This window comes from Sitophilus oryzae, unplaced genomic scaffold (genome assembly GCF_002938485.1).
Source record: "Sitophilus oryzae breed Bouriz unplaced genomic scaffold, Soryzae_2.0 scaffold_937_pilon_pilon, whole genome shotgun sequence".
NCBI classification, from domain to species: Eukaryota; Metazoa; Arthropoda; class Insecta; order Coleoptera; family Curculionidae; genus Sitophilus; species Sitophilus oryzae.
This window is the reverse complement of record NW_022147569.1, coordinates 1,490,657-1,510,400: the sequence shown is the minus strand read 5'-3', so window position 1 is coordinate 1,510,400 and position 19,744 is coordinate 1,490,657. Positions and strand designations below refer to the sequence as shown.

The following is a 19,744-nucleotide window of genomic DNA, read 5'->3' as shown; positions in this document are numbered from 1 at the left end:
AGTGCTAGCCACATTACCTTCCTTGTATACCGAACGGCTCTAGAATGGCAAGCTGTACCTTGCTACTCCCAAGGCGTTGATCGCCTATATACGGGAACTATTATTATTATATAGAGCTCAGCGACGGCGACGTGAAAAACTGTACGGAACTTAGATTTCACCTTTTCGATAATTTATAGCTTGCAGAGAAGAAAATTTATGAAACTAAAGATTCTACACAAAGATTTGTCCTAGCCCTCTACTTCCTGAAATACCGGGCAAATTTGAAAATTTTGCATTTTTCCCCAACCCTCGTATCTCGGTTATCCTATAACTTATCGAAAAGGTGAAGTCTGAGTTCCGTACATTTCGTACAGTTTTTCATGTCGCTGAGATCTATCATTTTCGAAATATGACTCATACATGTATGTTTTTTTTTAAATTGGACACTTCACACACAATGGGACAAATTTCAAATAATAAAACCCTTATAACTTTTGTCATGAAAGTGTGTAAAATTCGAAAACAGCTGTGCAAAATTGTTCAAAATTAGCCGATTCGTTTGATATAAACAAAATTCAATTTCGTAGCTGATGGGGGGAAATTGCAAATTTTCAAACCCTCACAACTTTAATCAGGGTGGTGTGCAAAATTCAAAAACGGGTGTGCAAAATTGTGCAAAATTATCTGATTCGTTTGATATAAACAAAATTCAATTTAGTTACAGAGGGGGGGGGGGGTAATTTCAAATTTTTAAACCTTTATAACTTTCGTCAGGAGGGTGTGCAAAATTGTGCAAAATTAGCCAAATCGATGTACATGGTGGACCATTTTGGTTGTTTCTATAGGCTATCTAGGAAACCGTGAGAAATATTCAAATTTTGATACTGCAGTCTCGGGTTCTTTTTTTGAAAAAAATGCAATGGCGCAAACGGATCGTGGCTATCTTGATCGATTTTGAAGCTACAGGGGGATTCTCAAATTTTGTACTTTTTGAAGATGTTCTATAGTTTGTTTATTTCAGCAACCACGGAAAAATGAATTATACATTCTAAAGGCACTTTTCTGTGTAGAATGCAGTGGCGTAGTCAGACTTTTTTCAAAAAAAAAATATTTTTTGAGATATTAACTATACTTATGTTTTTTTTTTAATAGAACCCCCTGTATATTTTTAAACTTTATTATTCAGCTTGGCATGGGCTTCTCGAAAATATATAACACTCTATATTTATTTTCACTATTAACCTCAACATTTCAATTTTTTCTTAAAATATCCACTTGTAGTGTGTAGTAACAAAGTAAACGGTTGTCATGGTGATCGGAACATGCCTTTGATGGATGCGGGACATTTCATTTCAACAGATTGAAGTGTGTGTATTTTAAATAATACAAATTAGTAAGTTTGAAAAATTTGAGAAATATAATATGTTAGAATGTTATATTGAGTCTAACAAACATAAGCAGCTGATTTATATTTTGAACGGTATCCAGAGCGCGAGCAACGAAACCCAGTCATTTTTAAAAGGTTAGAAGATAGTTTAATCAATTTTTGGATCTTTTCAAAAACCGCGTCCAAAAAATTATCAGGAAGAAGATAAAGAAAATCAATATATTAATGTGCTCGGAACCGAATACATGAATTAGCAATTAAATAAAATCGAACAATACGAAGGAAATAAAAAATAAGTGTGATAAAACAAAAGAACATATTTTAATATAAACTCAAGAGGTTACTTCAATCGGGCTTCTCAGTTAATATAAAAAAATAAAAACACAAAGACTACATTAAATGTTCAGACTGCTGCCCATTATTATCTAGACAGAGCAGAGTTGGTACCGTCTCCGCATGCCGCCGCTAACAGCATTTCAATAGCTCTACTTGATGTTGTTAGATCTAGTGTTACGGTTCCGAGGACATTAATATATTGATTTTATTCATCTTCTTTCTGATAATTTTTCGGACGCGGTTTTTGAAAAGATCCAAAATTGATTAAACTATCTTCTAACCTTTTAAAAATGGCTGGGTTTGGTTGCTCGCGCTCTGGATACCGCTCAAAATATAAATCAGCTGCCATTTGCTTATGTTTGTTAGACTTAATATAACATTCTAACATATTATATTTCTCAAAATTTTCAAATTTCCTAATTTGTATTATTTAAAATACACACACTTCAATCTGTTGAAATGAAATGTCGCGCATCCATCAAAGGCATATTCCGATCACCATAACAACCGTTTACTTTGTTACTCGGCGTGGCCTACTATATCTGCTAAGTGGATATTTTAAGAAAAAATTGAAATGTTGAGGTTAATAGTGAAAATTAATATAGAGTGTTATATATTTTCGAGAAGCCTATGCCAAGCTGAATAAGAAAATTTAAAAATATACAGGGGGTTCTATTTAAAAAAACATAAGTATAGTTAATATCTCAAAAATATTTTTTTCGAAAAAAGTCTCACTACGCCACTGCATTCTACACAGAAAAGTGCTTTAGAATGTATAATTCATTATTCCGTGTTTGCTGAAATAAACAAACTATCGAACATCTTCAAAAAGTACAAAATTTGAGAATCCCCCTGTAGCTTCGAAATCGATCAAGATAGCCACGATCCGTTTGCGCCATTGTATTTTTTTCAAAAAAAGAACCCGAGACTGCAGTATCAAAATTTGAATATTTCTCACGGTTTCCTAGATAGCCTATAGAAACAACCAAAATGGTCCACCCTGTACAGTAGATTCGCGATTATCCGAAACGTGCGGGACCGGACCCGTTTTGGATAATCGAATTTTTGGGATAAAGCGGAGGTAAAAGCAAAAAAAAACATTTAGAACTTTTTTCTAACAAGTAATAAAACATCAATAACAGAAACAGTAGATTCTAACCAAAGAAAAAAAGAACATTATGTATGTCTTAAATTATAATAATGTTGTCGACAAGAATGTCAACAAGAATTAACAAAAGAATCTAGTGTGGACTGTTTTGTTTTACAACGTAAATTTTTATCAGCAATATTTCTCCATCTTCGAATCAAAAAAAGGTCGGTGGCTGTAGCTTTAGGCTGCTGTTCAATATAAATCAGTGCTTACTCGAAGCAATCAATTGCTTCACTATGTGTGATTTTCTTGCTCTCTTTCTCCTCTAAATAACTTTTCTCACCTTCACATCCTGTGTCATTCTTTTCACTCGTAAGGTCAACTAATTCGCGGTTTGATATCGCTTCTTCATCCAGTTTATCAACTTGTACCCAATTATCAAGCTCTTCCTTGGTAAGGTCCTTAAATTCAGGTATTTTTTTTAAATAATATGTATGTAGTTGGCTGCCGCCCACATAGCAATGGCACACGTCGATTTCGGATAATCGCGAGGTTTAAGAACATGCGTTTCGGTTAAAACGGAGTATTTATTTTGACAGGTCGTTTCGGATAATCAGGAGTTTCGGATAACCCGGATTCGGATAATCGGGAGTCTACTGTACATAGAAATGAATCAATTTGTTAACAGATGGGGGGGAACGGTCAAATTTGCCCTCCGTTTAAAAAACGGCTCTGGTTTCTCTTAGGTAGGTGTAAGTAAAATTATGTAAAATGTGTACAAAATAATGGTATATCTGTTTTTGAATTTCCTCTAGAACGGGGGGCAAACTTGTCCGACCCAGCTACAACGTACGTAAAACTATGCTCAGTAGTTAAGGGTTATAACACTAATCGGCACGAAAAACAGGCACCTTAAAATTTTCATTTATTTTAAAGTTTAATATATCTTGTTCTAGTGGACCTATTTTAATGATTTTTAAGCAATTTGTAGCTAAATTATTTGACTTTTTAGTACCTCTTTCTAAATTAAAAATGAAAGTTTCCATTTGCCAATTAATCGAGGGAAAACAAAATGTTGATATGTTGGTGAAAGTTTGAAACATTCCATGGAATATGTTTTCAAAGCAAGGAATTTAAATATAATTTTATCATCTACCCAGTGAGCAAAGTTTTGTCACATTTAGGGAACAGTTACGTATCTGCGTTTTATTCATTTTTATCAGGCAAAAGAAGGGCCTGGTAACGTAACAACAACGTCACCTATAGTACACATTTCCTTTAAAGGAATAAAATGCTCACTGGGTAGGTACTACGTCTTTTCTCAATATCTAGTTGTTTTTATATGTATTATGTATTCATGGTTTTTACTAATTTATATTTGTTTTTTATATTTTTTTATCAGTGTCGAGGTTAGTTGCGTTGGTTAAGTTGGTTATTTGGAGGGCTGGATAGCGTTGGTTAGTCCTTATAAAATTCCTATATTTCATAAAGCCGTTAAGTGCGTCACATCAACGACGTTATACCTATTAACGGCATTTTAGTACGCTACCGTTTAACGGCAGTTTAAGTACAGCCTAAAATAATAGTGTTTATTGTTTTTCTAATGTCACTCTGATTGAAATGTCATATTCTTTTTTATTGACCTTTACTCTAGTAGAGATGGTTTTAAGTTCGACTATTGCTGCTTTAATTGATCATGGTAGAGATCAACTTTTGAACTTAAAACCATATCTCCTAGTAACTGCCCAACAGACAATAATAATGATTTTTCAAAGACAGTGACATTACATAAATCATGTACACTATTTTAGAGGTATGTTGACAAGAACCAAAAACAAGGGCATGGTTTTAATGTAAAAATACGAAAAAATGTTAGTGTCTTCTTCAAAAGCGAATATCTCAAAAAAATAAAGCTGTTGAGATGAATCAAAAAAACAAACTACCTATAAAAGATACACTTAGATGATAAAATGATTTTTAAATTCCGTGCTTTTTCAACGTACCTACTCCACAAGATATTTCAAATTTTGTTTTTTCACCAAAATATCAACATTTTGTTTTCCCTCGTATAATTGACAGATGGAAACTTTCATTTTTAATTTAGAAAGAAGTACCAGAGCAAGGATACTATTATATAGAGATAAGGATAGTTCGATTCCTATCTTCCTGCACTGTCATTTTTTTTACGTCATCTACTGACCGAGTTGAAGTTGGCGCTAAAGATTTTAAACAGTGACAGTTATTTTTGCATTTGACGGACGAGCGCACAGTGCGTTGGAAGATAAATTTAGCGGGACAAAAGCGTTTGGTTAGAAATAAGCCAAAAAATGTGTACTGGTAAGAATAAATAGTAGACATTCCAATTGGTACAAAAATGCATGAATATTTCGATACATTTTTATCAACCAAATTTGGTCGTTTTCTGCTCAGCAAGGCAGAGATCATACGAAAATAAAATATTTACAAGTGCTTATACATTTTATTAGAAAGCCAAATTATTTTGAAGATTGGCAAAGGTATGTACTTTTCTACTGTACGTATATTATTTGTTAAAATCCTTCGTGCCTTTGTTCTGCAGATATCAAACTTTCACTTTATTTTCAAATATCGATATATTGAATGATGTAGATCTTTTGAGTTACCAATAGTTACCAACACAGGTAGTCACAGTCACAGGGAGTTCAAGCTTAACAGGTGAATGCCCAAAAAGATTCATTTCAATCGGATAGTATAAAAACAAAACAACTCCATCAAAAGGCACTGAGTTTAAAAAATTGTCTCAGATACTTACTATATAGTACTATTCTTTTAAAAGTTCCTCAATATGGCCGACCTAGTTACGAAAATTGGTAATTTTTTTTTAATGAAAAATAAGTTGGCGTTAGCGAATTCAGAAATTGATTTACTCTTTGGTTAACAATAATATTTTTCAAGATTGTCAAGTTGACGTTAAAGTTAGGTTATTAGGTGGTTGTCATAAATAAAAACATAGATTATTGAAATTATTTAATAAGAATAAAGGTATTTTACCGCAGATCCGAAGAGATTTAACTTAAAGGTATTTTATAAACTTTCTCAGTGAGAATATTAACTCCCCTATTTCTTATATTTCAGTTAAGGGGACGTAAGAACTATAGGAAGTAAATTTTTGTTTTCATGTTTTGACGATATCTGAGAGTTCCTAGAACTATCAAGATTATTGAATAATTATAGTTGTTTAATAAGTGAAATTAATAGAAGACTTGGAAATAGGATGATGCTTTTCATGTTGTAGTTGATAAATCACCCCATTTCTCTTAATTTTTTTTTTCAGTACAGTTAATCACAAATTAAATTGATGTGTGCAAAAACAGCTATATATTTTCAAACATCTTATTTAAATAGTTCTTTTATATACTATTAAACTGTATCAACTACAAAGTATTTAGCAAAAAATTATAAGGTAATAAATTTTGTATATATAATTTATGAAAATTTATAATATATAAAGATTAGAACACAATCCTCTGAAGGAAAAAGAAATACTCAAAAACTCATTAAATATACTTTATTAAAAATAACAACATACCAAAACATCCATGCAAACTGTAATAATCAGAACATTATCCACATTATACCTTTATTAAATTTGTGTCCACACTCCTGCCAGGAAATCCAGAAATGTTTGTTTAAATATTAACTTATTTTAAATTGCCAGAAACACATCAGAATATATCACAACCACAACTATAGGTTAATCTGTACTAAATTTTATACCGAGTAAGTGATGCGTTAACTAACAAGTATAGGATAAAAAACAATTATTAATATAGAGTGTACTATACAATGTCCTGCTTATTTATGAAATGACTTTCCCTTCAAATGTGAGGAATACCAGTAAAATAAAACATAATTTTTGGTTTAGTTTGGTGTTTGATATTCTAACTACATCTATTACAAACCTTAAGTGCTTTTAGTGAGTAATTGTATTTTTTATTATTCCTTGTGTATCCTGTAAAGTAAAAAAATATTTCAAGAAATATAAAAACAATGCAATAGATATCAAACAGATTCATAAAAACTACTTACAATTATTGTACATAATTATATATTTCAAGTGTTATTTGATGTTTGGTCCCATTACCAACATTACCTTATTTAGGTCTTCTCTACCAACTCAACTTTTAAACCTGTTTTAAACCTTCTTTATATTTTAAAACTGATTTACAACAATCTGTAATGCCCGCGCTGTTTCCTGAAATATAAGTTTTAATCTATTTATTATCATATAGTAGATATTACAAACCTGAAAATTACTGATACGAGGAAACTTCTCAAAATAATTATAATAATACCTTTTACAAACATCTGGACTAATTTATTTTCACGAATTTATGAACGAGCCAATGTTTTCTAATACGTTTTTAAGCGATTTACACATTTTGAATATCTTCCAGCCTATTCGTCAACTCTTGATCGGTGAAAAGATTATTTATAACTATATAATTAGTACTGCAGGTTGCAGGTTAAATAAAAGAACAAAATCAAGTAGAATTTGTGAATAAAAACTCAAAAAATAATGAAAATATTTAGAAAAAGGAACCGTAAACGTCAATGTCAGCCAAGTGTCAGAGATCAAGTGGATTTACCACAGATTATCAATTTGAACGATTTGAAGTACAGTCGATTCCAGTTTAGAGATTTTCGTTTTTTAAGCCTCCCATACTGAAGTCCGCCATATTGGGAAGTTTTAAATGAATACAAGTATACACGTCCGGTAATGTTGAATCTAGGCATAGGAATTACATGCATTGGAATGAAACGCCTATAAAAAGTCTAAGCTTAAACAGAGATGGATAACAACTTCCCCGTTTCCACTTCCACTACGATTGTCGAGTTAGACAAACTCCAATAAGACAACAAATTTTGCAAATGCCACCGCCTCCCATCCACTCATGATACTCATCCACCTGCCTTTTATCCCCATTATTTTATTTCCCTTCCCGCGCCCCCGCAAGGCCAAATCTCGCAGTCCATCACAGTGTTGCCAGGTCTACCGAGTTCCGTGTAAACTACCGAACCGATCTACCGATTTAAATAAAAATCTATCGATATGATCCACTGCATCTTCAGTCTTTACACTACAAGCACTTTTAAAAATTTGACATATTTGGACTAAAAATTAAGCGACCACCGCGTTGGAATCTGTCTACTTGCAGAGTTACAGAGATATTCCCACAAATCCTTATTACTCCTCATTAGGCGCGGTATTGGTGACATGCCCGAAGATGATATCTTTAGAAAATATTTTGTTTCATTCATCTGCTAAAGTTGAACCCGCATTTCTCCCCAAAAAATGTAAACAAAAACAAAATCTAAGTTAAGAAACAAACTAAATACGGACAAATATTTTAGTGCTTTTCCTGTCTAAAAAATATATTAATATAAAAAAAGAGTTGAGAGTTGCTACAGCTTTCCCATTGAAGTGAAATTAATTTTAGATATCACTGATCAAAATTTGTACAAAAGTAAAAAGTGACTGCTATCCCTACTTCTTATAGTTTTATATGTTTATATAAATATATAAATATTATTTAATTTAATATACCGGGTGCGGTCTGAAAAGCGGCTCACCCCTATAACTTTGTTATTTTTTGAGATAAAATATTTGGTATGTTAGTATATGACAAAAATTAGGATTGATTGACGTAGGTATTCAATTGTTTTTGGTCACTTCCTGTTTCACCGGAAATTACTACAAAATTTGAATTTTTAATGGCACCCTCGGAATTTTTTTACTTTATTCGATAGAAAATGACATTCTTAATAGAATGACATATCATATGTCAACTTTTGACATCTCGCTTAATAAAAAATCGTATTTTAAAATTCAATCTAGAGTACCATGGCTATGTTAAAAACACTAATTCTTAATCAAGGAGCCTTGGAAAAAAATAGATTTGATCGTCTAATGTTTTTAGTGTCTTGTCCTGGCTAGTTAGAAAACGCTCAAATCGTATTTTTAATCATATCTTAATTATTTCAAATGGAACGAGGGTGGCTGATTAGCATATTTGGAAAAAGCATTTCTTTACGAATAATTTGATACCACATACTTATTCGTATTAAGGTATTTTGAGTAAAAAATTTTCGTTACAAACCTCAGTTATAATTTCAAATAAACCATATGCGAAAATGTCAAAAGTTGACATATGATATGTCATTCTATTCAAAATGTCATTTGCTATCGAATAAAGTAAAAAAATACCGAGGGTGCCATTTAAAAATCAAAAGTTGTAGTCATTTCCGGTGAAATAGGAAGTGACCAAAAACAATTGAATACGTCAATCAATCCTAATTTATGTCATATACTAACATACCAAATCTCGTTTTTTTAACTGAAAAAATAAAAAAGTTATAGGGGTGAGCCACTTTTGAGACGCACCCGGTATATTTTTTAATATTAGATAATACCCCTAGCTATTTCTAATTCTTGTTATATTTATTTTATTTGTGTTTTATTTGAGTGCTCTATTATTACAACACATAGGAATGCTAATTTTGGACTTAAATATTATATTTTATTTTGTGTTTCTGTACTTTTGATTTTTGTTTAAGATCTACGGAGAATTTTGTTCTCGTATAGAATTATAACCTAACAACCCGGCAACCCTGTTCGGCTACTCCTTAGAAAGTTTTTTTGGGCCCATTTCTTTTGACACCGCCGCCGCCTACCGACGCGTCGATGCCGAGGCGACTGCGACTGTTCGGAAGGTCATGCGTTGGACAGTGTTGCCATTTCATAGAATTGCACTTGCTATCAATTAAGGCGAGCGGCCACTGCGAGCGAAACTAAACTAAGCGAAGATGTTTGTTTTCATATTCTTAGCTTAGTTTAGTTACACTCGCAGTGGCCGCTCGTCTTAAAGGTAATTAAATGGGAACTCCACTGGAAACGATTTTCGCTCAGTAGTCAGCTAAGTTTTCGTATTGTATCCCTGCTATCATAGAACTAATCGCTGCCTAAAATTCGCTGGAACCTGTCACGAACTAAAACGAGCGAAACTAAACTACCATTCGAATCTTCGTTCATATATTTTCGTTTGTTTCGGTCAAGTAGCCGCTGACGCATTAAAAAGTATGTAAGCTGATTTTTACAAATCTTATCTTCGCTTAGTTTAGTTTCGCTCGCAGTGGCCGCCCGCCTTTAGTGATGTAAACTTTAGTCTTTAGTTACTTTTATGGACTCGTAACTACTAGTTACTTTTGGTAATAGGACTTGTTACTTTGGACTCGTTACTTTAGTTACTCGTTACTTTGGTACTTAGTATCGTTACTTTATAATCGTTGTTCTGTGTACAGGTTGGAAGACTTGGGCTTGACGTGGAACTTCGTTACTTATTGTGCGCCGCGATCTTCGTTGCATGCTCGGTTTAACCTATAAGGGGTTTCTACTTTCTTCTAGTGTAAGGGCTTAATAGGATAATTTCAATACTCGGTATTCAAGTACTGAATAATATGTTTTTAATAATATGTATAATATTTTTATAATGATGTTAAATAAAAATATGTACTATTAATAAAATTAAAAATAAAAGAAAACAAATCAAACAAAGAAAATATGTGTATAATAAATATAATGAATTTTTTTATTCTCTCTCTCTCTCTCTCTCTCTCTCTCTCTCTCTCTCTCTTTGTAATACATTAATAAATAGGCAAACATTAAAGAGTAAAAATAAAAAAAATATGTATATATTTTTGTTAAAATGTAAAAATATTAAAAAATGTATATTCTTCTGTGGCGGATTCATCTCTTCAAAAAAGTTCTTTGGATTAACGCCAGCCCCAGTGTTTACTAAAAATTACTATTTTTATTTTGTAGATTTTTTTAGTGTAAGTGGCGAAATATCTATTCTCTTTTGAAGAAGAAAAATATTTGCTCTGCTTTTTCAGATGTTAACATTTTTTGTGACTAACGTGAATCCATATTTAATTAATATCTAAGACATGTTAATCTAACTAAACGATTCTATCCTATAAATAAAAAGCGACAACAAACGGCAAAGGGATAGACCGCCTCCGGGTCGGCATGAGCCCATCCCCATAATAATTGTAATAAAAATATCACACATTTGCCATCCAAAACATCGGCCGGCGTCAAGTCAACATTTTAAACATAAGCATATTGATAACAACTAGACCTACGTCGAAGTAAGGAATATTTCAGTATCGAGTTTCGAGTTCTCGGTTCGTGCATTTCCAGGGATTACGATTACTTGCGGCGCAAAAGTAACGAATTAGCTTAGTAACGAGTAACGAGTCCTAAATTCAAATAGTAAGCGTTACTTCGTGTCCTCGTAAAGTAACTGTTACTTTGTAACGATTACTTAGAATTTTTACATCACTACTATCAATTGCTATTTCAGAAGTGATTTCAACATTTTGCATGTTACTTTTCGTTTTAGATAGAAGTTATGTGCCCAGAGAAAACATTCTTAAAATTCTTTTGTACTTTATTTAATATTTTATTAAGTAGGCAAAATAAGATTTAAGATTTGGGATTTGGGATAAGCCAACATAATTCTATTTAATAGAATGGCAACACTGTCTATCGTCTTTACTGTCCCCACTAACTGGATCTCCCACTCTGGCTCTAGCTCATTCCTCTTCTCCCTATTCCATGTTCATTTTCACATTCTCACATAGCCTTTTGCCTTAGAAGTATTTAATAGTTATTTTTTAAAAAATGTATTCTCGTGAGCAAAAAATAAATATTGTGATATGGTACAGCAAAGCTGAAAGTGCCGAGGAAGTTGTTGGGCAATTTATATTTGCGTACCCGGGTCAACAGGTCCCATCGCGCCAAACGATTTTTAATATTTTTAATCGTTTTAAGCAATCTGGCTGCATTAACCAGTGTGGTAAATGCTACCACGAGGATCAAGAACCCCGTCCTATTCCTGAAGAAAGAGTCGAGAGGGATCAAAATGTATGTGCCTTTGTAGAAGCAAGTGAGCCATGCTCCAGCAGCCAAATTTCACAAGAAATTGACGTTCCGGACCGCACAGTTCGGTATGTTTTGAAAAAACATGGTTACAAATCGTACAAAATTAAAACTACCCAAGAAATTTTCCCACGTGACTGTATCGCACGAATGGAGTTTTGTGAGACCATGAGGCAGAAAATTGATGAAAACGAACAATTTTTAAAAAACATTTTATTTACAGACGAATCATCATTTTCTCTTCATGGTCATCACAATCCTTCAGCCGTTAGATATTGGTCACGGGAAAATAAACATCTGACTGTGCCATTACGTACCCAATATCCCCAAAAAATTAATATGTGGGCCGGTATTTTGGGCGACCATATTGTTGGGCCTTTTGTGATCGATGGGTATTTAAATGCTGCAAAATACTTGCAGATGCTGCAGAATCAAATTATACCAGCTGTGCGGACCCTTAATGTCAATTTTGATGAAATTTGGTTTCAGCAGGATGGCTGTCCTGCTCACAATGCAAGACCAGTTCAGAAATTCCTGACAAGGACTTTTCCTGAACGGCTTATTTGTGGAAGAGGCAACATACCATGGCCGGCAAGATCACCGGATTTGACCCCTCTGGACTTTTTTTTCTGGGGTCACTTAAAGCAACAAATTTATAGGTATCCACATGAGAGACCTGCAAATTTAGTTGAATTAAGGGCCAAAATATTTGATAGTACTAACTCCATAACACCGGAAGTACTATCGAATGTTAGGACGGAGTTTTATAATCGGCTCGGGTACTGCGAAGCCCAACAGGGAAATGTTTTTGAACATTTGTTTAAATAAATTTTGTTCATAGTTATTTTTAATTTTGTTTATAGTTTATTTATTATAAGAAATCCTTTTTTTATTTATTTTTAAAAATGTTTATGAGTTTACTTTTTTTAGAATACTTGTTTTTTATTTCAATTTTAGGCTTAAGGCTGATAAAAATTCAACTAAGTTTAAAGCACTGTTGCATTAAACACAACAGGGAGTAACATGATCGTAAAACATATTATTAACTGAAAAATGCGATTAATAATCACCACACCGACATCTGACTGATACTGATTCTATTTTCTATTCTGTTCTATTACTAGTAGTCCCCACACAAACGTCTTAAAGCCCCGCCCCCTCTCGCAGAGGCTCGCTCGTCGTATCACTTCCCCTAAACGATGGTAGGGAAAAGACTCTTTATCCATCTCTGTTGCACTGCAGTATATTTTGCAGCCTTAACATCTTTTTTTATCGCATTGAAAACCTCCTATTGCTAATGTTTTTTTGCCAGCGCGGTATATGAATTTACAATTACCGAGTGTTAAAATTAAAATTAAAATATCTATCTTATTTATTATTTTCAAAATAAAATATATTTTTTTAAAATAAATTATAGAGGGTGTCACAAGATTACAAATTAATTTAAAAAAACTGCTAAAGAGTTTTTTGATATCATAATTTTATGTATTTGGCAATAGTTTACAATACGGTTTTTGTGTGTCATGTACGAATAATATCATAGTTTTATTATCTTGTATTTATTTATTAATAAATTAAGTTGTTAATAAATAAATAAATTTAACCATATAGTTGCTATATATTAGACCATTTGCTACGTTCTTAGATTTTAAGTCCCAAACATTGCTCTTGAGATTTTGTCCCGCTAGAATAACCATCTGCCGCACTGTGGAGCGCTGGTCAGCGCGTGACGTAGCATTCCACGGCGACTCGACAGCGGCGATTTGACGCGATCGAACAGTCCTTTAGAATATAAATGCAGTCCTTGGTACTTGGAAGTACTAAAAGGTCAAATAATTTAGATACAAATTGCTTAAAAATCATGAAAATCGGTCCACTAGAACAAAATAATTTAAACTTTAAAATACATTAAAATTTTAAGGTGCCCGTTTATCGTGCCGGTGAGTATAAAAAAATAATAAATAAAATTGCCAATACAAGTAGTGGTAGCAGTAAAATACACAATTGGTGGTATAGGTTGGCAAATCACGACATTGGTGGCCACGGTGGTGAAACATAAAATCACAACACTCTAACGCCGTTTTTATTTTGACCTAATGATATTAAAAAATATTTCTGTTTATATGTATTTGTCCCTTACAAGTTAAGGGGAACTAAATTTGGGGACAGAAATATAAATTTACATTTTTGAGTAAATTTACATAGTTGTAAATAAAATAGGTATCCTATTTTATTTACAACTTGTTGCGCTGGATAAAAGGATTTAGTTATTGATAGAATTTGTTTCTCTTGTTAATAAAATTAGGATGTTCAAATAATTTTTCTGATTTTCTCAATCTTTACATGCATTCGAATGGTTAGTATGGATATTTTGTACCTTGATGGATTAATGATACATAGTGTTTCGATATTTTCCAAGCAAAATTATTCGCAAAACCATTAAAATTGTTAAATTATATTGAAAATATAACTGGGTCGGCTTTCATATCAAAATAGTTCATATTTAAATGTACTTATTATCTCATTAAGTAATTTCAAACATTACAAATTTAACGATCAACGTTATCTTCGGTACACCGTTACTACACACTTTGTTGTTATAAATAACTTCACAAGCTATTTCTTTAATGGCTTTGCATTCTGAGATTACGCATTTTATTGCAGTTTCTCAAATGCAGTCGAATGATTGCATCACAAAACAAGAGTATCATAAATGTAAGTGAAAGAAGAGCAATTATAACTAATTAATGTAAATATAAAACGAGTCATTTATCGGTAAGTCCACAAATAAGTATATTGTAAAAAATAAATGAAAAATTAAGATGTTTCGTCTATTAATGTATTTGCGAAATCTTCCATTCATTTTTAATTATAATTTAATTAATAAAAAAAGATTGTTTATAGGTAGTTATCATAGAAATCTTTTGTTTTATAAACAGAAATGAAGCGCTATTTTATATATTTCTTCTTAATATCGTTAATAAATGTAGATATTTTTTTGTTCGGGCGTTTGTAGTGTCTGTTCTGTTGAATTAATAATGTAAAATATTATAACAATAAAATACGAAAGCTTAATATTTTTTACTCTGAGTTTGTTATGCACCTTTACACACACTTTAAACTTTTAAATTTTAGGCTAGGGTTTTTGGGTTGTAATACATGTATAGCTACAATTTAAAAGTGTTTGAGTTAAATATAGTTTGCCCAAAATAAATAAAAACTTAAATTTGTATTTTTTTAAATGAAACACAGTGTAAATTATTTTATTCTAAGCTTCTATAAGTTTCATAAAGATATAGAGGTTGAAAAGTCTGTATATGGAAGAGGTTTCAAAAATTAAGATTTAGACGACTATTGATGATCTAGATGAGATAAAAATCAATGATTAAAGAAAATCGTTTGTATCTCAGAGCATCACTGAAAAAAATTGGAGCCGGGAGGCACGTATAGCCGCCCATACCAAAATATGTTAATAAAAAGTTGGTAGGCAGTTCTTTTAGTTTCAAAGTAAAGGAATTTTTCCAATTTTTTTATGTCAAAAACTGCGACTTTGACTGATTTTGGTGTTATTACAAATTTTGTTGCAAATATTATTCCTAATCTTAAATTGAAAACCGCGTTTCGCTAGTTACTGTAATTTTGGAGTTACGATTTTTTAAAATTTTTAACCCCCTCCCATACCCCCTTACCAACCCCCCACCCCCACCAAAAACTAATGACCAGATTCTCGGGAGTCACAGTATTTTTGTGCCAATTTGGTTAAAATCCGTTTAGCGGTTTTTGAGTTATCGTGCTACAGACGGACAGGCAGAGAGATACCATGAAAATATTTTGTATTTAGGTCATTTATGACCCAAATAACTCATTTTGAGTGAAATTAAAAAAAGTTTTTTTTGCCGATCTTAATAGCCTACCATACCTATTGGTATGGTCGGCTAAAAATCATAAACGGATTTTGATGCGGTTTTCATTGTCTGAAAGCTTAAAAAGGGGTTGCAAAATTGATATAGATTAAATTCTTATTTTTTGGATCAAATTTGGATAAAACATAATATTGAACGTTTTGAACGAAACAGGCGAGGCGTTTCGATTTTTTTTGCAAAAATAAATTTAAAAAAAATCGTTTTAACAGATAGATTACGAACCCGCGCCTATCGGGACAGAACAGGTCAGCAGTGGCGTAACAACAGACTCACGGGCCTATGTGCAAAAATTTTACCGGGCCCCCTATTACACCTACATATTTTAATACTTATATATACCGGGTGCGTCTCAAAAGTGGCTCACCCCTATAACTTTTTTATTTTTTTTTTAGTTAAAAAAACGAGATTTGGTATGTTAGTATATGACATAAATTAGGATTGATTGACGTATTCAATAATTGTTTTCTGTCACTTCCGGTTTCACCGGAAATGACTACAACTTTTTTGTAGTTTTTTTAAATGGCACCCCGGTATTTTTTTACTTTATTCCTAGAAAATGTCACTCTGAATAGGATGACATATCAAATGTCAACTTTTGACATTTTCGCATATAGTTTATTTGAAATTATAACTTGCGATTCGTAACGAAAATTTGACCTGAAATACCAAGTGTGTGGTATCAAATTATTCGTAAAAAAATGCTTTTTTCAAATATGCTAATGAGCCACCCTCGTTCGATTTGAAAAAAATTGAGATATTATGATTAAAAATACGATTTGAACATTTTCTAACTGGCCAGGACAAGCCACTAAAAACATTAGACGATCAAATCTATTTTTCCAAGGCTCCTTGATGAAGAATTAGTGTTTTTAACATAGCCATGGCACTCTAGATTGAATTTTAAAATACATTTTTTATTAAGCGAGAATGTCAAAAGTTGACATATGATATGTCATTCTATTTAGCATGTCATTTTCTATCGAATAAAGTAAAAAAAGATCGAGGGTGCCATTTAAAAATAAAAAGTTGTAGTCATTTCCGGTGAAACAGGAAGTGACCAAAAACAATTGAATACATCAATCAATCCTAATTTATGTCATATACTAACATACCAAATTACGTTTTTTTATCTAAAAAGATAAAAAAGTTATAGGGGTGAGCCACTTTTGAGACGCACCCGGTATACTACGTACGGGCAACTTCATTTTCTATTGAAATAATTGCCAAAGCTGATAACCGTTTTTCGCCCATAGTATTTCTTAAATAATTTTTGACAAGCTTTAATTTGGAAAAAGATCTTTCAGCCGAAGCCACAGAAACAGGTAGGGTGAGAAAAATATGACACGCTGTTAAAATCTCGCTGAAACTAGAAGACGATGAAAGGTTTTTAATTAAAATAAATTTAGTGAGTTCAAAAATGCAATTGATTTCATATAAATTATTTCGGAAACATTGCCTGAAGGAGAGTAATTGAGAAGAAATCGCATAGGCAATATCATCGGGGTATTTAAGGTATAGAACTTGACCCATTTCATATATATCCTCATCAGAAACAGAAGGATTCTGCTTGATTCGCGATAGCATGCGATAGATATGGAAATGCGCCCCATTTGCTTCGCACACACGGCACATCGGTAGTTGCACTGCAGGTCAGCAGCCACACATTGCTCAGGATTACGTTACCGGATTATCGATTTACCGGTTAAAATCTGCTAAAAACGCAGTAAAATGTTACCGGTAAATACGGTTCAAAGACCGGTAATTTTCGGTAATCATTAAAAACTAAATATACACTAGGTTAGAAGTGAGAAATCAAATTTGCCAGAGATTTTGTTTTTGCCAGAAAATTTTAGAGGCCGAATTTTCGAACTTACGATTGCGATAGACTTATATTTATTTTACAGGGTGGTCCGAACTGTATTCCGGAAACTTCGGCAGCATATTCTGCAGATAAAAATAAGTAAAATTTCTTATCCTAAAATGGTTAGTTTCGGAGATTCGGAATTTCTGAAGTAACGTCAAATATTTGGATGAAAATTGGTGTCTGGAAGTTTTTTGACATGAAAAATTTGATATTGATGTCAATATAACTCCTACTTGTAGACGGCGCCACCCATATATTTTTAACTGGTTCGAAGAGAAATAACGTTTCGTCCGTACCTATATAAAACTATTGAGTACAAAAATATATATTTACTTGTTACTCTTGGTAACAATCGCTACGAGTAATGGTTCTCGAGATATTTGGAATCGAAATTATCAATACCTGTCATCGTTGACATAAATTAAACATGTTGACTAAATAGTAGTTAGTCTGAAATCATAAAGTTGAAATGTTTTTGTGCCAAAAGTCCAACAGAAACTATTTTATCATAATTTTTTTGAAGAAAAATTTATTATTAATATAAAAAAATAAAAATTTCCCAAACTTATCATTTCAGTCAAATAACCAAAGACATTATAAATATAGACCGAACATCTCATTCATAAATACTCGTTGGTAGTGTATCAAACATTCCAATGTGTCAAACAAGGACAGAAGAGACAGAGAAGTTTAAATTTCCGACCCCGGCAACTAGGCGCATTTGGATTGTTCTAATGGCCAGTGGCGTATCGTTTTTTGGAACGAATTTAATTAGTAAAGTAAAAGTAAAGTAATTAGTAAAATGTTTACTCCATATTAATATACTACATTAACACTTTTTCGTCAGATGCGTTTTGTTATAAGGTCTAATATAATAATATAATTAATATCCCACATATACTTATGTTGAAACGTTAGTAGGTAGTTTTCGAAAATCGCTCCAACGTCGATTTTTAATTTAAACTTTCAGTTAATTCTATATAAACTTTCAGTTACTTTTGAATATTTATAGGGTGACTCAGGCTTCCGAAACAGTTCTATATTAGGTTTGTGGCTGGTGACTTTTCTTTCAATTTTTTTTTCAGAATATGGAGGCAATGGTAAAGCACATTTTAGACATTTTTGTAAACATAGGTGGCCGGAACATATTTTCAAACTAAAGTTGTAGATTTGCCATTAAATTTCCAATCCAGAAATACCTAGGGTTGCCACCTGTCCTTTTTTGAAAAGGACAGTCCTTTTTTGGAATAACTTGTCCTTTTGACTTTTTTTTACTTAAAAAGTCATTTTTATTTACGTATTTTCCCTGAGAAAATTATCTACAGCAAACAGAAATGTTATTTTCGTCCAAATTTAATTAGAGATGTTATAAAACTTATAAATAAATTTTTCTTGTTTAGAATAGGCAACATTATTTAGAACTTCCCGTTTAATCTCAAATGATAATTTAGGTTTTAGTTTTACCTTTTGATCTTAAAAGAACTTTTTAAAATTAGCAATTAGTAACGATTTAGTTAGTTCGCAATCGATAGCTTCCTGTAAAGTACTATGTAATAGTTGTTTAATCTTGTATTATTAATAACTTCCTATACCTAAAATCAATATTTAATGAGAAAATTGTGTTTTTTGAAAATATAAGACAAGATTTGACTCTTTCGGTCTTCTTCTTGTATTATGATGGCTCTGATACGAGGCAATTACCTTTTAGTCTCTCAATAGAAGGCATTTGTTGTTAGAAGGCAATTTATCATTAAAAAGTATCAAATCTGTGTGCTACAGTATGGGATTTCTGTCGCATAATAATAAATATTACGTTTATTTACAAATCCATTACTTTTTAAAGGTAGCTTCATCAGACAATCAAATTTTAGTTAAATGTCCCAATCTTCATGAACTGTATAAAGCATATGTATTGCGGTTTGAATCACCCTGTATGTTGACAAAAATATTTTGAAAATGTGCGTTACAATGGCCCCCATCTTATGTAAAAATTGAAATAAAAATTACAAACCAAAAACGTAATAGGTAAAAAAGCTTTTTGGAGGCCTGGGTCACTCTGTATATAGGTATGTATAAAACTAGTAGCCTAAGAATTATTTCCAGTTCGTCCCATTCTAAAAAAAGATAAACACACCGTACAAATAACTCTAGGAAGAGGTATTTGTACGGTGGTAAAAAT

The 19,744-nt window shown here is 32.2% G+C and overlaps 1 protein-coding gene across 5 annotated transcripts in view; it reads left to right on the top strand.

Moving 5' to 3' along the window:
• Positions 1–19,744, top strand: part of LOC115890908 — a 34,538-nt gene that overhangs the window by 4,085 nt on the left and 10,709 nt on the right. Inside the window, exon 2 of one of the 5 annotated variants that reach the window (XM_030911270.1) lies at positions 3,665–3,666. The exons of 2 other annotated variants lie outside the window; for them this stretch is intronic. The gene's annotated coding sequence lies outside the window, so the exon portion shown is untranslated. Of the gene's footprint in view, positions 1–3,664; positions 3,667–14,400; positions 14,554–19,744 lie in introns of those variants that run through there. 2 more of the 5 variants (XM_030911268.1, XM_030911269.1) reach the window with 2 other exon arrangements.